We start from the raw sequence: 17196 nt of genomic DNA on the forward strand, positions 1-17196 counted from the left end.
GGTCACGAAAAAAGACAAAAAGACAAAAAAATAAAAAAATAAAAATAAATAAAAAAATAAAAATACCCAGTTTCAGGTATTCAGTTATCAGTGACAGAAAAATGACTAATACAGGTTCCTTGGCTAAAAAGAACTTTCAAAACCACTGAATTGGATGATCCCCAAGAATCCTCAAGAAAAAAATCAAAAGAACTCCATGACAGCAGCCACCTGTCCTTGTTAAGTATTTCTCAACAAGTTTGTACAGAGTATGAGGCTATTTTCCAGAAGCAACTTATTTATTTCATCATCATCATTTAAAATATTTTCCTGTGGTCCAAAAATTAATGAGCAGAGAAAAAAAGTGATATAGTAATGCAGTGGAATACTAAGCAACCTTTAAAAAACAATGTTTTTGAAGAATAGTTAAAATTTAAAAATTAAATGACAGTCAGATATAAAACTGTACATTGATCTCAACTATGGAATTTATACATCAAAAATACTGGGCAAATATGGAAGTTCTTCAAAATACTAAACATAGAATTACCAGCAATCCTACTTCTAGCTATGTACCCAAAAGAAGTGAAAGCAGGGATTTGAGATATTTGCACACCAATTTTCAAGCAGCATTATTCACAATAGCCTAAAAGGTAGAAACAACTCAAATGTCCACCCATGAATATGAATAAACAAATATGGTATATCCATACAATGGAATGTTATTTAGCTTTAAAAAGGAATGAAATTCTAACACATGCTACAACATGGATGAACCTAGAAGGCACTATGCTAAGTGAAATAAGCCAGACACAAAAGGACAAATATTGTATAATTTCTCTTATATGAGATACCTCGAATAGTCAACCTCACTGCTGTAGATTAGATCCCCCCAACCTCACTGAAGGTTAATCCTCACTGTAACTGTTGTGGGTGGGAAATCCTATCACAATAAATTGAAAGGTGGGGACTTGAAGAGGTGATTAGATTGTAGAACCATGCCATAGTGAATGGATTAAAAATGGTGGTTGTGGGCATGCTTCTGAGGGCTTTAAAAGAAGAAGACATGAGAATCTCTCTCTCTCTCTCTCTGCTCCACCATTTTCTGCCTTGTGAGACCCCTGCATTGTTTTAAAGCCACCACCAAAGATGACCCTCACCAGATGTGTTCCCTGGCCTTTGGACTTCCCAGCCTCCAAAACTGTAAGCAATAAATTTTGTTTTCTTATAAATCACCCATTTCCAGGTATTTTGTTATAAGCAACAGAAATGGACTAACGTACCCATAGAGATAGAAAGTGGAACAGTTGTCACTAGAGGCGGGGGTGGGAGGGGAATGGGAAGTAATTGTTTATTTGGTACAGAGTTTCTATTTGAGATGTTGGAAAAGTTCCGGAGAGGGACAGTGGTGAGGGCTACACGATGCTGTGAATGTATTTAATGTTACTAAATTGCACACTCAAAAAGGGTTAACATGGTAAATTTTATGTTATGCATATTTTAGTACAATAAAAAAAAAAAGTACTGGCCAGAACTGGATTCACAGTGGTGAACTCGTGGGAGAGTGGGGGCAGTTTATCCTTTCTCCCTCTCTGTATTTTTCAAACGTTCTACAATGAGAATACATTACTTTTGTAACCAGACAAAAAGTTAAGTAAATAAATCTGGTGGTTCCCTGACATTCCCCCAAAATGCATCGTTGCTGTTGTATAAATGTAAGTGATATTTTGTGTACTTATTTACTAAAAGGAGCTAAGTTTGAAGATGCCAACTAAAGTACACACCAAGCTGCTCAGTCAAAATAGATGACAGGCAGAGTGGTCCTCCTCTCTAAGACTAGTTGTCCTCATCTATATTTAAATAAATTTCCAATAAAAATGCAACCAAAATAAGTCCTCTAATGAGCTTCCCCGGCAGCCGTCTGGCTTGGAAAAGCTCAAATGTAGACTGAAGAGAATAAGAGAACTACAGAAAAGTGGGGACAGCCAGTGTTTTTTCAGGACATTAACTCGCTACAGCTGTGAAAGTGACTTTGTCAGTGAATTTCTGTCCCTTCCGCTTCTGGAAAACGTCCTTGTGTAGAATGGAATTCAGAATATAGTAGAGGCCCACCATTTGTATTCATTGCAAATCCACATCCTCCAACACTCCCCCTCCACCTCTGATAAATGTTGAGCAAATATTTAAAGAATATTGGTCTGAAAGGCGGCCAACGTTGTCTGTCTGCCAGGTGCCTCGGTTCTGGGCCACATGATTCCACCTTTCCTGGCTCAAGGGCAGACAGACAGGAATGTAGCCTCAAGGAAGGGTTTCAGGCTCTGGGTCAACTGACTATGTGACAATGTCCTTAGGCAGTGCATCCCTACCTAACCAACGAGGACACCTCTTTGCAGGGTTATTGTGAAGGTTAAGTGCACACATGCGTAAGGGTTTAGTGTCATGTTCCTCTGAAATATATGTCTTCATGGGGTGGTTATGGGGGTCAGGGGGTTGCCAAAATATAGTTAGCGCTGTGTGGCGAAAATATAGTTAGCCCTGTGTGGCGGATGACGGGACTGTGATAAAACAGTGGGGTGAAGACAAGGCCCCTCAGACCCGGGCTCAGGCTGGGTCCTGGAGGAGGCTCAGGAAGGGAACCCAGCAGCCACCCCCCACCACCCACCAGCTCAGCCTCCCTCATGGGTCAGCCCGCACAAAGATCTTCGGTGGATGACGGGACTGTGATAAAACAGTGGGGTGAAGACAAGGCCCCTCAGACCCGGGCTCAGGGTGGGTCCTGGAGGAGGCTCAGGAAGGGAACCCAGCAGCCACCCCCCACCGCCCACCAGCTCAGCCTCCCTCATGGGTCAGCCCGCACAAAGATCTTCGGTGGGGCAGGGACGTGGGCTCCATTTCACAGAGGAAGACACAGAGGCTCAAGGTCACCATCTTGTTCAAGGTCACCATGAGGAAACAGCCAGTTTAGGGTTTTTTAAAACTCCCCTGGCGTGAGGGAGGAGTGGGGTGCCATTACTCCAGCTCTGCTGCTAACCCCTTCGTTTAGTTTGCTGATTGCCTCAGGCCTCTTTCCCCAAATAAATAAATAAGTAAATAAGAGGAAAAGAAGAAAGATTCTTTGAGGCACAAAACTAGAGTGGTTTCCCATGTCACTCTCCCTGGCAGCACCCTGTTCTCTCCTTTGGGACACTGACTCCTATTTGGACACACGTGTGTGGTTACTCGGTTGGTAGACGCCCCCACACCAGACTGTAACCTCCTCGTTAGTCAGCATCTGGCAGAGAGGTGGCATTCAATGGCACTTGCATAAGTTGAGAACAGGGTCTTCTCAGGGCTCTGCTGAAGCCTGCTCTGTGACCCCTCTCCCCGCCCCCCCTTCCCCACCTCCACTCCTGATCCTCAGATTCCCATTTAGGGAAGATGGGGGTGGGGGTTACTGGGGAACATCTTAGATATCAGCCAGCTCATGGGTCTTCTCAGGGCTCTGCTGAAGCCTGCTCTGTGACCCCTCTCCCCGCCCCCCCTTCCCCATCTCCACTCCTGATCCTCAGATTCCCATTTAGGGAAGATGGGGGTGGGGGTTACTGGGGAACATCTTAGATATCAGCCAGCTCATACACTCTATGATTTTATGCTCTCAAAAAACCCAAACAACACAAATCATTTGTGATTCCAGCACACGATATGAACTAAGCCAGGCTCTTGCATTCTCCAGGCTTCTGATTCTTCTTGCACAGAGTGAAGGCTTAGGCACCATCTTCCAGGTTCTTCCCACCTCCAGCTGTTGTAATTCCAGTAAGGAAAGCTCTGTCCTCCCCTTTGCCCTTCACCTACAGCTCTGGTTGGGTCCAGGCACACAAACAGGAAATGTGGCCTGAGCAGCGGATGAGCAGCTTGTCTCTCTGCAGCCTGGGCAGGCTGATGGGGAAACAAAGAGTTTCTGAACTTTGCAGCTCAAGCCAGGATTCTGTGCCCAAAGACCTTTCTCAAATAGTGGGAGGAGGAGACTGTTCAGCTCTGGCTGGGCCGCTCATGCCACCCCCATCCCGCTCTATTCATGGAAGGCCCCAGCATGGAATGAGCAGATTAATAGTGTCAGGGATATTGCACAGTGACCAGAGATCGAAGCACACCGGGACAGAGGAGATGGAGGAGCAGAGAGAACACTCCAACAGGAGCCAGGACTCCTGGGCCCCAGTCCAGGCTGTGACCTTAGAGAAGCCCCTACCCCTCTCTGGGCCTGGGTTTCCCCATCCCTGCTCACTCTGTGGTTGTCTTTATGCAGACAGTACAGTGCCGTGATGAAGGGCACCATCTCCTTGCCCAGGTCCCAGTCCCAAGTCTCTCCCTTACCATGTGGCCCTAGGAAATTTCTTCATCTTTCTGGGCCTCAGTTTCCTCATTTATAAAACTGAAACAATAACAAGACCTGCTACCTAGGGTTGCTGGATGAATAAAAGGCAGGGTTCCTATAAGTGGCCCAGAACAGTGTCTGGAGTGAGTTAAAAATGCCCAGGAAGTGTGAGCTATTATGGTTCTATTATTTGTTTAATCTGGTTTCTGGATCACTTCCCTTTCCCAGTTTATGCAGAAGGGGCAAGTGGAGCTCAGAGAGTCCGACTGGTCCCCCAGACCACTTCCAAGCCCCCCCACCCCTCAGAGGAAGCAAATCTGAATATCCCTTTGAGCCAAGCACAGCAGGAAGAGGAAACAGTAGGGGGGAACACAGGAAATCCTATGATGGTGCCCCATTGTAGCAGATGGGTTTGGGGGTTGGCTGCTGCCCTCGGCTGCGGCTGCGGACACCAGAAAAGGCCTCCAGCTGCATCCAGACTCGGCAGTGGAGGGGGAGTCCTTGGCCCACCTCAGTTTGCCCTGGAGAGGATGCCCTTTTGGAGAGGAGAGCAGTGAGACACGGCAGTGAGACACAAACGGTCCTGGCTTTATCTCTGTCCCTGCCTCTGCCCCTGAACCTCACAGATAAAAGGGGAACAGAGAATGGATGAGGACTCGGTGTGGCAGGCTGTCCCCCTCACCTCTGGAGCCTGGGAGGTGCAGCTGCCGCCGCCTTCCTCTGCTCCTCAAAGGGAGTTTCAGGAGCCCAGCCCGGGCCTGCAGACTCAGGGTTCTCACACACCTGCTTCCCAGGGCAGCTATCCGTGTCTCCCAGGGCAGTGGCTCTTAAAATGTGGCCCGCAGACACATGCTGTTGGTTTCCCCACGGGGAGGCACAGAAATCAAGAGTAATTCAGTTTTACTCTATTTTACTAAAGTATCATTCCATGGAGGATTAGAGATAAAGGAAGAATGGTGCAAAGATGTAAACAAGATGCAAGAGGAGGTAGGACATTATTCTGCCCCCTGGGGTGACCCCATTTAGCCCCAGCAGATAAATGTTCAAGACAGAGTTGTGGGAACAACCATCTTGCTGGAACAACTCACCCAGGCAGACTTTCCTCCTTGACCCTAGAACATTTCACCCAGCAGCAAAGGGAATGGGCTTCATAACATGTGCTGGCACCGAGAGACGGGGCCTTTTTACATCGTAAAAGGGCTGGCTCTCTCTCAGCACCTCCTGGAAGGCTGCACTGGGGCCGGTCCTGGATCCTCAAGGGGAGCCACTTTGAATTCAGTGTTAAAAAGCTGTCCGTAGAGGAAGAGAATAAAAGCGACAGGACTAAGCACCCATGCACTAGCTCCCACCCTAGATGCTCAGGTGAGCATCTCTGCGTGGCCAGGTGTGTGGAAGCGATGTGTTTATCAGGTATAGAGACATTTTACAGCGGAAGGGAATCTTAGGGGTCTCTGTTCAAGCCCTTTTCTCTCACAGATGAAGAAACAGAGGCTCAAGGGAAGAGGCACCTAGTAGCAGGGCAAAATGTGAATCTGGAAGGCTCCTTGCCCTCCTTCATTTATCCCATCAATCCCAATGTTTATTGAGAACCTACTACTCACAGGCCAGCGCTGCTCCAAGCACCGGGGATCTCGCAGTGACCCAAACACACAAACACTCTGTTCTCAGGCAGGGTACATTCCAGCCAGTAAAAAACATCAACAAAAGAAATCACTTCAGGTGGTGAAAAGCATTATAAAGCAAATAAAGATGCTGATGTGTTAGGAAGTCACTTGAGGGGGAGATGCTGTTCAGGAGTGGCTTCATGCTGGCCTCTCTCTGGGGTCCTGCAGGACAGTTGGTTCATGTTGGCTTTCATGAGCCAATTGTTAAATTTTCAGGAATTTGGCAAGCCAGTTGTTAAACACAGCCATTATTAAACAAACTTACAATTAAATGAATTATATTCAGAACAAAGGTGGTCTGGCCAGTTAGCTCACTCGGTTAGAGGGGGGTGCTGATAACATCAAGGTCAGGGGTTTGGATCCCCTCACTGTCCAGATGCTGGGGGGAAAAAAAGGTAACCATAAAAACTCATCACTTCCTAATTATTTGACTACTTTTTGTACTCCTGAAGTTATTTACATCTATTGTATCTAGGCATAGCTGGCCGTGCTACACAACAGTGTGCTACTGTGCATCTTTTTGCAGCTCCTCAAGTAGTAACTTGAATTTGGCCACAGCAGAAATACAGGGGTACTTCAGAAAGTTCGTGGAAAAATAAAATTAAAAGATAATATGAATCTTTCCATGAACGTTTTGAAGTACCCTTGTATTTACACTATGGAAATAGGCAAATGCCACGTATCAGCATTCTCATTTTTCAAAGAGCTGGTCGTGAAACATTTACCAGCACAGCACTGCCTGCAGGCTTTCTGTGTTTGTGGGAGGCTGCATTCTTCCAGTGGGAGGAGAGGGTGTGGTGGCAGATCCCAATTCTCCCGGGATATGGGGGGCGGAGTGCCCCCAGTCACATGGGTGTGAACTTTCCTCTTACTTTTTTAAGGCTTCCACAATGAGGAAGCAAGTCTAGGATTTCTAAGTCATCTGTCTGTTCCTGCAAAGGAGCTTGGTATTTATCTAGGGTCCATAACAGGGAGACTCATTTGTTTATTTATTTTTGGTAAAATTAAATCCTATCTTAAGTATCCTGGGGAAATAAAAATCTAAAGGAACCTTGCAGAGAATCTCTATAAATGTGCATGGTCACTTGTGAATCCCTTTAGATTTTCCTGCCTTGGGTTTCCTTCCTTTGAGGACATGACGTTGTGATAACAGTTGAGCAAAGTTGCTATGACATTATATGTCACCATATAACAATGTTTTGGTCAGTGACTGACCACAAATACCATGGTGGTCCCATAAGATTTTACTGGAGCTGAAAAGTTCCTGTGACTTAGTGACATCATAGCCATTGTAACATCGCGCTAGCACAAGGCATTACTCATTACACACGTGTTTGTGGTGGTGCTGGGGTAAACAAACCTACTGCAAAATATGTTGAGAAGGAGCGTCTAGCTTACCCACTGGGTGACCCTCCCAAAGTTAGCTCAGACCTTTAAGATAGAAAGCCAAGCATTTGACACCTTGGGACTGAGCCCAAGTGAAGGATTGTGTGCTCCTTTAGAATCCTTGCATTTTTAAATGATTCCCCACAGCAAAATAATAGTTAATGTCAGTTAAGCTAACACCGAGTGCTTGCTGAATGCTAGGCACAATCTCTACCTGTAATTTAATTTTCATAACTTTGTGGGGGTGGTATTATACTAATCCCCATTTAACAGATGAGATAATTGTGGCACATAGGGCTGGACGGTTAGCTCAGCTGGTTAGAGTGTGGTGGTGTAACACCAAGGTCAAGGGTTGGGTTTCCCAAACCGGCCAGCTGCCTAAAAAAAAAGAGGAAAGAAAGAAAAGTGTGGCACAAAGAGATTTAGTAACATAATTAGAGGTCCACACTCATGCAACTAGTGGCCAGTGGAAATAATAGAAAAATTCATTGCTGTTCCCTCTCATAATGCACGATGACGAAATCGCCTCACAGTGCACTTCTCAGAATGTGTCCTATCAGCATGATACATTTTCAGAAATGTGACATGAGGCAATTTCATCGTTGTGCAAACATCATAGAGTGCACTTACACAGATCTAGGTGGTACTCAGAATGTGTCCTATCAGCATGATACATTTTCAGAAATGTGACATGAGGCAATTTCATCGCTGTGCAAACATCATAGAGTGCACTTACACAGATCTAGGTGGTATGGCCTACTACACACCTGGGCTATATGGTACAGCCATTGTAACCTCATGGGACCACCTTTGTATATGCGGTCTGTCATTGACCCAAACACTTATGCCACACATGACTTACTTCTAATAGTAATGGCAACAGCAACTGTCATTTAATAGTACCACATGCCAGCACTAGATACTTATCTCTAAAATCTACACCAACTCATTTTACACATGAAGATGCTGAGGATCAATCACTTGCCTAAAGTCAGGCTGCCCCTCTGAAAATTCCCTAGAAGCCTTTTTCCTTCCCTCAGCAGCGGCCCTGGGACTCGCCTTAGACCTGCAGAATTCTGTGACACTACAAGGTCCCTTCTCCAGGCGGACTTGTGGCTGCCCAGTTTAGTATCAGGAACCTTCCTCCCCCCCATCAGAGCAGAACAGGCCAAGTCCTCCCCCATGTCCATCCATCCATACCTGGAATGCAGGAGAGAGAGCTAGGCCTGGCCAGTTAGTGGCTTTGCATCCAAAGGAAGCAGCACAAAGGTGGATGCTAATGAAATGCTGCTCACAGCAGCCCCGGTGGCAGCAAGAGCTAGATTAGCTCCTATGCAAGACCCTACCTGTGTTTATGCCCTACCTGTACTGGTCTGGCCAGCTTGGTTTTCCAGCCTTCCCAGGGATGCTGTCAACAACAAAAAATCCTTTCAAGGCATGCCTTTTCTGCCTCAGTGAGCTGGGATCTCCCTCTGTTGCTTACAACCATGATCTCTGACCTGTACAGCGAGCTCCTCATGTGCTACTCAGTATACGAGGGGACTTCAGAAAGTTCATGGAAAGATTTGTATTATATTTTGTTTTGTTTTACTTCAATTTACCAGCATCTAAGAATTATCTTTTCACTCTATCTTCTCCAGACATTTACTGAACACTTCCCATGTTGCATTTTCATGCCACGGAATGAATTCCTAAGCATTCAATTAAATTTGTAGATAGATATATTAATTCTCTCTTCCTCTATATGGCTCTGGCTAACATGAAAATAGAGTCCACAAATCATCAGTCCATAGACAGTCTGAGATTTAGTCAACCCTGAGCAAAGCCAGACCCAGTCCCTGCTGTCAGGGAGCCAAGTCTGCCTTAGAAGAAACCCTGCCCCTGATTTTGAAAGTGTGTCAGGCAGGTTCCTCTTGGGGACAGCTGACCTGCCACTTGAGGTCTTGTGGTCTCCGAGGCAGGAGAAAGGTGGGAAGCTGCTCCTCTGACCACAGACATTGCCAACCCCAATGTCACCATTCTAGGCAGCCGGCCCCTCTCCCCAGATGTGTCCCCTCCTTTGTGCTCCTCCCTGTCCCTCCAGCCACCAGGGCTGTCTGGAATCTGGAACAACTGGAGAGGTGGCAGGATGGCTGGTTCCCTCCACGTCTTCACTTTGCCTGAAACACTCTTCCCTCATCACCCTCTAACTCCTGCAGAGCCCAATTTCAGGGTCATCCCCTCCGGGAAGCCTTTCCTGGCCACATCCGCAGATGGGATCAGTCCCTATTCCACATGCCCTGCACTTCTCCTTTGTGGCTCTATGCAATTAGCTGTTTCACAACTGTCTCCTGAGCTAGAGCACAGCCTCTGCACTGGCAAGGGTGTCTCTTGTTAACTGCCATGTCTCAGGTACCTAGCCCCGCACTTAGGAGGTGCTCAGTAGATTCTGGATGAATTAATAAATGAACGAATGGTGGAGTGGATTGAATTATGTCCCCCCAAAACTAAACAAAGCTTGATTGTGTCCCCAAGCTTCATATATTAGGAGCTTAATCCCCACTGTAACTGTTGAGGGTGGGAAATCCTATTACAGTAATTGAAAGGTGGTGCCTTGAAGAGATGATTAGATTATAGGACGATGTCTTAGCGAATGGATTAAAAATAGCGGTTGTGGACGTGGTTTGGAGAGTTTTAAAAGGAGAGTGAATGAAGAAGTTGGCCTCTTGCTCTCTTTCTGCTCTGAGTCACTTTCGCAATGTGATACCCTGCCATCATTGTCACCACCACCAAGACCTTCACCAGCTGTGTTGTCTGGACTCTGGACTTCCCAACCTCAGAAACTGCAAGCAATGAATTTTATTTTCTTATAAATCACCCAGTTCTGAGTATTTTCTTATAGGCAACAGAAATGGACTAATACAAATGGATTTATGGTGACTCAGCGAATGCTGAATAAATATCTGACTCACAGCACCAGTCTCTGGAACAGGTGCATCTTCCAGAACCTCAGTTCCTGGTGCCTAAACTGATAAGGAAATTGAAAACTTGGGATCCCACTGGAGATAACAGCTGCATTTCTCTTGTAGAGTTTTGGTCTGAGTGCCCATTTCCTGCGTGTTTGGACTTTTTTTCTTCTTTTTGTTTAACAGCAGGTGTTGCTCAGGGAGAAGTTTGCTAGACTCATGCCTTGAGCCATTTGGCTGACAGGGAAACTGAGGCTTCCACAGTTCCCACAGCTGGCAGCACTGGCACTGGGAAGGATGAGACCACCTTACTTTTGGCCCAGAGATCTTTCTAGTGTCCCACCCCTAAGGAGAGCCACATCCAAGGCATTTAAAGCAAGCCTCCTGGAGACAAGAGCATCCAGACTGGGTGGGATGAGAAACTCTTACTAAGAACTAATCCCAAGACCTGGCCTCTCTCTGCAGCTTCCTCCACCTGCTGCTTTTCACTTCCTCTGGCTGATTGGGGTCTGACCAGTGCCAGGCAGGAGCCTTCTCCTGTGCCAGGCATGGATGTGTGCCCCAGCAAAGGTCAGCAAAGCTGCCTCCAGCACCCTCCACCTTCCAGTCCACCTTCATTCCCCTGCCTGCACCCACCAGGGGCTCCAAGCCACACTGTTTAGAGTCAGGACCCCATGCCTCAGTTCTTCCATTTAATTCTTGAGAGGCTTTGGCCAAGACATTAAAATTCTAAGCCTCAGTTTCCCATTTGTAAAGTGGGAGAAAGAATCTCTGCTCTGCTAACCTCACAGGGCTTGTGTGAGACTCTGCTGAGATTGTAGGTGATCTCACTTCCCAAACTGTTGATCATCTAGAGAGCTCTAATCACAATAATTCTATAATTATCTTTTCTGTTTTCCCCAGGGTCTTGTTGCCAGCACACAGTCAGGTGGTCTCTTGCAGGGCCCGTTCACTCTACCCAGCCTTTCTACACCCTCGACTACATCCTCGACCAACCTTCTCCTCCATTGGCCTTCCACAGCTGCGCTCTGTGGACTCTCCTCCTCTGTCTCAAATCAATCACTGGGTGAGTTAGGTCCTGGCCCAAGTGGCACGCAGCCCCATGCTCTTTCCTGCCAGTCACCTCTGCCAACCACACATGGCTTCAGAGAAGAACATCCCTGAAGTCCCTCATGAATGTTTGCATAGGGTTTCCCTGGGGCACAAAAATGTAAGCACAAGGGATTGGATCTCCACTCCACCACCAACACCGCCTCTGCTTTATGAGACTCGATTTGGCAATAAAAATTAGCATAATGGCTGCTGAAGCCCAAGTCTCAGAAACTCCCATGGCCGGGTGTGGATCGGATCACCTGTAAAGGAGGTCTGCAGCTTCCCCGTTGGGCTTGGACAAGCCCAGCAGATCAGCTCTCTGGCTGGAGATTTAGACAATATATTTTTAATTCCTCTTTTTAGAACTGAAAGAAATTTTAGAAACAATTCTGGGTTAAGTATATACTAAATAATGACTCCTTTGCCTTCAGTCCATAGATTAAATCCACATCACCCATTGACTTCCCAAACTAACCCAACTGGCTTCCCTCTCAGGAGCAAAGGGGAAGCTCCTGTCAGAACTTTTGGCTTGGGCAGAGAGGTGAGGGGCCTTGCCCCAGGTCTGGCAGCCATCAAGAATGCAAACTCAGGCAGTGGGCCACACTTAACTCCCAGAGTGTGTCCGGCAGACAGCACTGCATTCACGTGAATAGTGTGCTGTGCTCTCTGGCTCCAGGAGCTCACAGGGGAGGAGGGAAGAAATAATGACATGTGGCAGAATGTAACTGGGGCCATGTACTGCAGGACACCCAGGCTGCTGGGGGAGGCAGGAAGTGCCTAATCCACGGGGGACAGGATAAAGAGGCTGGCTTTCACAGAGAGGGTGACGATGTAGCTGGATCTTGAAGGATGAGTAGGAATCTGCAGGTGGGTTTGGGGAGGCAGTGGGGAGGGTGTTCCAAGCAGAGGGAGCAGCATGGGAAACAGCCCAGAGGCATAAGGCCAGGAGAGAATTTCAGGAATTGCAGTAGTTTCCCGAGGCTGGAGCAGAGTCTCTGAGGGCAGGGTGATGAGGGTGACGAGAAGCTGGAGAACAGGACCTTGGATGTCACTAAAGGAATATGTGCTTTATCCTGAGGGCAGTGGGGAGCCTTGGAAAGATAAAAACATCCAATCAGTTTGGTGTCTGGAAAGAAGACTTTGGCTAAAGGGATGGAATGTGGTGGAGGAGATAAGATGGGAGAAGTGACTAGGGAGGGTGTGACAGCTGGGGTCCGGGCTGGGGGGGGGGGGCACCTGAACTAAGTGGGAGCAGTGAGGTCAGAACTAAAAGGACAATTTGCAATAAATTTAAAAAAAATTTTTTTTAAATTAAAAAATAAATAAATAAAACAATTATCTGAAAAGTAAAAAAAAAAGAACTAAAAGGACAATTTGGAGAGTTGGTAGAGAGGTGAGATCAACCAAACGAGGTCATGGATTTGATGCGGAGGGAGAGGGGTAGGAATGGGAGATGACTCCCAGACAAAGCGATCGTATATGAAAGGGCATCGCCATGTGTGAGCAACTGTACTAAAAAGTAGGCTTCGTGACGGGGATTAGGATGGAGAGATAAAGATAGGTACAGACATGTATCATGGAATTATTAACACACATATATATTCAATTGGATTATTGTTCTCAAGTACCTGTTTCCTGCCAATAGGCAGAGTATATATCTCTGCCCTGTTGACTTTGGACTTAGTTAAATGATTTTGGCTGTGAACAACGGAAAGTGGGTGGAAGTGACCATGTGACAGTTCGGCATGGAGTCTTTAAAAGTCATTATGCCATCTCTCTCTTGCTTGAGCTCTCACCATGAAAATAACATACACCAGGTAGAAGCAGCCCCCTCAGCCTGGGTCCCAGAATGAGAAGATACTAGGAGCAAATCTTCTGTCTGGCTGGCACCTAGTGCAGAGTCACAAAACCATGCAGACACAACTGCCCTGCAACTGGCATCTTAGGTGAACAATGAATAACTCTTTGTGGTCAAAAGCTAAGATGTGGGGGTGTTTGTTATGCAATGTGGCTGCGGCAAAAGTTAACTGCTACACACTGTGTCCATGAGATGAGAAGTTCGGGTTGAAGAACTTGCATGCCACGAGAAGAAGTTGTGAGCAACAGGGGATCAACAGAGAATGTTTTAGTTGATGAACCTTCTCACCTTCATTCATTCACAACTAATCTCAGAGATGGAAACATCCATCCTCTTTCAAAGTCATCCCTCCCCATTGCCTCCTGTTCCTCCTAGAACTTTGTTCTATCCACCGTCCCTTCCCTCTCCTTGACTGAATCCTTCCCCTGAACCCATGCCTCACTAGTCTTTTCCTTCCTAAAACCCTTTCCTTAGGCCGGCCCGTGGCTCACTTGGTAGAGTGCGGTGCTGATAACACCAAGGCCACGGGTTCGGATCCTATATAGGGATGGCCGGTTTGCTCACTGGCTGAGCGTGGTGCTGACAACACCAAGCCAAGGGTTGAGATCCCCTTACCGGTCATCTTTATTAAAAAAAAAAAAAAAAAAAGATAAAACCCTTTCCTTCACCTGTCTCTCTACAGCTATAGTTTGATCTCTCTCCTGACCTTCTCAAATAAACTTCCTGAAAGGGCTGACTATGCCCACAGTCTCCATTTCATGCCCTCTCATCTATCAGCAATCTAGCTTGTTTGCCTTCCACACCACCAAAACTGCTCTCAGTGTATTTCAGTAATCTCCTAGTTGCCCAATGTGACTTCCAATCCTTATCATCCTGGACTGCTCTGGACCATTTAGCATGGAACTATATTCATTATCTACCCCCACCCCAAACATTCCTCCTTCCTTATTTTCTTGGCTAGTGGCACCATCATTCATGCAGTGACCCCTGACAGAAAGCCACCATGAGATAACGAATCCTGTTCTGCACTTGTTGAGTTTGCAGTGGCTTTGAAACATCCAAGAAGACTTGCGCAACAGTTAAACATATGGATTGGGAGTCCAAAACTGGAGATAAGATGAATGTTATAGAAGTAGCATTTAAAGCCATAAACATAGATAAACTTGCTCAGCTATTTTTAGAGCACAAGCACCAGGCTGTAAATCCTAGTTGAGACCTAGAGAGCTCTCATGAGCCCAGAAATCCCTTTCCTAAGGACATTATTCCAACCACCATTTGATTCCTTCCCTCCCAAGTCATGGTCCACTGTGGCATCTGTCCCACCATTTTATTTCATATTCTGCCCCCACTCATATTGTCTTCTCCAAAAATTCTTAAAATTCAATCATAAAAACTAGAAGGTAGAAAGAGAGGAATAGTCAATCTACCAGATGGAGAGAACAAATCTATGGTTGTTGGGGGGGAAGGGGAAGAGGGAAGAGGGTGAAGGAAGGGGTAAGGGGAGAGATTGGATAAGGAGCATAAAGAATGAGTGTGATTTGTAACAATGAATATTCCAAAAAAAAAAGTAAAAAACATAAATACATAAATTTTTAAAAAGAAGGTAGAAGTAACAATAAGATCCACTACCCAGTCACTAAAATGGCTAAAATCAAAAAGACCAACAATATTAAATATTGTCAAGGAAGTGGAATAATCCTAACACTTATACATTGCTGTGGGAGTGTGCAGTGGTACACCCTATGAGCAGCAATTTTACTCCTAGGGGAAAACAAATGTTCACAAAAGACTTGTTACAAGAATATTCACATAATAGCCCCAAACTGGAAATAACCCAAATGTTCATCAACAGGAGATGAAATAAACAAATTGTGGTATACCCATACAGTGGAATACAACTCAGCAATAACAAAGAACAAATTACTCATACAGACAACAACACAGATAAATCTCAAAAACATGTTGAGTGAAATAAACCAGACATAAAAGAAGACATACAGCACGATTCCATTTACGTCAAGTCCAAGAATAGGCAAAATTAATCAATGGTGATAAAATCAGAAAATGGTTGCCAGGAGGGGTGGAAAGAAAATTAATTGGAAATGGAAACGTTCTAGGGTGATGTAAATATTTTATGTCTCATTTGGGGTGGTGGATACACAGGTATAAATGACTGTCAAAACTTCTTGAACCAAACACTTAAGATTTGTGGATTTTACTGTGTGTAAGTGATACCTTAAAAATTAGAAAAATAAAATAATTTTTAGAGATCTATAAAATATACCTAAAATAAAAAGAAGGTGCAGGGCAGAACACATTCATTTCAAATGAAATTATATTTACATTATGAATGCACCTATGTGAATGCCCAGCCCTTCACTTTATGCCTCCCCCACCAAGCCATTTTCCCCTCACCCCTGCACCTATCTCTATGCCATTTTTGTCTATTAGCCATTTTCTAGCCATCATGAGAGATGATGTAATGGAAAGAGCATAAAGCCTTAGAGCTAGGCAGAGCTGTATTCAAATCCTAGGTGCAGGCTGGCTGGTAGGCTCAGTTGGTTAGAGCATGGTGCTGATAACATCAAGGTCCAGGGTTCGATCCCTGTACTGGCCAGCCCCCAAACAAACAAAAACAAACAAACTAAACACACACACACACACACACACACACACACAGTCCTAGCCTACCCTCTTGGGCGGTGGAACCTAATTCTTTTTCTACTCAGCCTGTGAAACCAACTGACATGTAAAGTTCCCACGAAAGGCCTGGAAGTGCTCAGGGGATGAGACTCACAGGCTTCTTCTCCCATGAGGTTGAGCAGGCAGCCCTGGGGTCTAGAGTTAGGGTCTAGGTGAGCTGGGGGTAAGAGCTGGAGAAATGACTGATCAGAGCCAGCATGGCCAGAGAAAGGCCGCTCCTGCGTGTGACTTAGGAGACAGGCTTCCCAGCAAGGTTCCACCACTGGAGGACCTAGCCCAAATTGCTTTGCACACCTCTTTACCTCAGCAGCTATCTCACCGAAAATGACCAGATCAGGCTGGATCCCAGGAACTGGATATCAAGAACATCCTCTTGGGTTTCCCAACACACAGAAGAGATAAGGCAGGACTGAACTGGTTCTGTCGGAATGAGATAGGGAAGAACCAGAGTCCCGCCCTCTAGGTCCCCTCTCTCCTCCCCCAGCCAGCATGCTGGGCCTCCCAGGACACGGTTTGAAATCTCCCCGACCCGGTAATCCCTAGGGACTCCTTCAGCTCTGCCTTATTGTCACTGAGCACCTGTTACCCGAAACGGAGATAACTTGGATGTACACTCTGCCTCCCATCTGGTAGAGGAGGTGGAAAGTGCTTAGTGTAGCCAAAGAAGGACAGAAGTGCCACAGAAGAACCACCCCCTCCCCTAAAGCCCCTCGCCCTTCGCGACGCACCTGGCATTTCCTTACTCAGAGCCTGGGAGCGAGGTCTCCAGCCACATCCCTATTTTGCAGTCCAGGAGGCTGAGGCTCTGCCCGGGAAAGTGTCTCCCAGCTGGAAAGCAGCAAAGTCAGGGCTCCACCCTGCATCTCCTGCCTCCTGGGACCTATCTCCAGGTAAATGAGGAGGCAGCAGGGCCTGCTCAGGAGCCAGGAGTGCAGACGACAAGCAAAGCCACCAACACAGCCGCCTGGCTGTGGGTTCCTTCCTGGGGGGAGGAGCGGCGCTGACACCCGCGCGCCCGCCCCCTCCCTGGCGCCCGCCCGCGGGAAGATTGGGGAATCTCGAGCCGCTCTGCGCTCGGTCTGTCTTGGCGTGCTGACATTTCCCCCCTTAACTGTTTCTTGGATGCTTTTCAACACTTTGAGCAATCACTCTGTTTAGCTGTTTTCCTGCCATTCTCACACGGGGGTGGTTTGTAGAGTGGAAGGGACGTCTTTGCCT

The 17196-nt window shown here is 46.5% G+C and overlaps 1 protein-coding gene across 1 annotated transcript in view; it reads right to left on the reverse strand.

Annotated features, from left to right (window-relative positions):
* The window catches only part of LOC103604067 (N-acetyllactosaminide alpha-1,3-galactosyltransferase), an 80774-nt gene extending 63936 nt beyond the window's left edge, over positions 1-16838 (reverse strand). Inside the window, exon 1 of the mRNA XM_008588663.1 lies at positions 16707-16838. The gene's annotated coding sequence lies outside the window, so the exon portion shown is untranslated. The remainder of the gene's footprint in view (positions 1-16706) is intronic.
* Positions 16839-17196: the final 358 nt, after the last annotated feature.

Source organism: Galeopterus variegatus, unplaced genomic scaffold (assembly GCF_000696425.1).
Source record: "Galeopterus variegatus unplaced genomic scaffold, G_variegatus-3.0.2 Scaffold4944, whole genome shotgun sequence".
Taxonomy (NCBI): domain Eukaryota; kingdom Metazoa; phylum Chordata; class Mammalia; order Dermoptera; family Cynocephalidae; genus Galeopterus; species Galeopterus variegatus.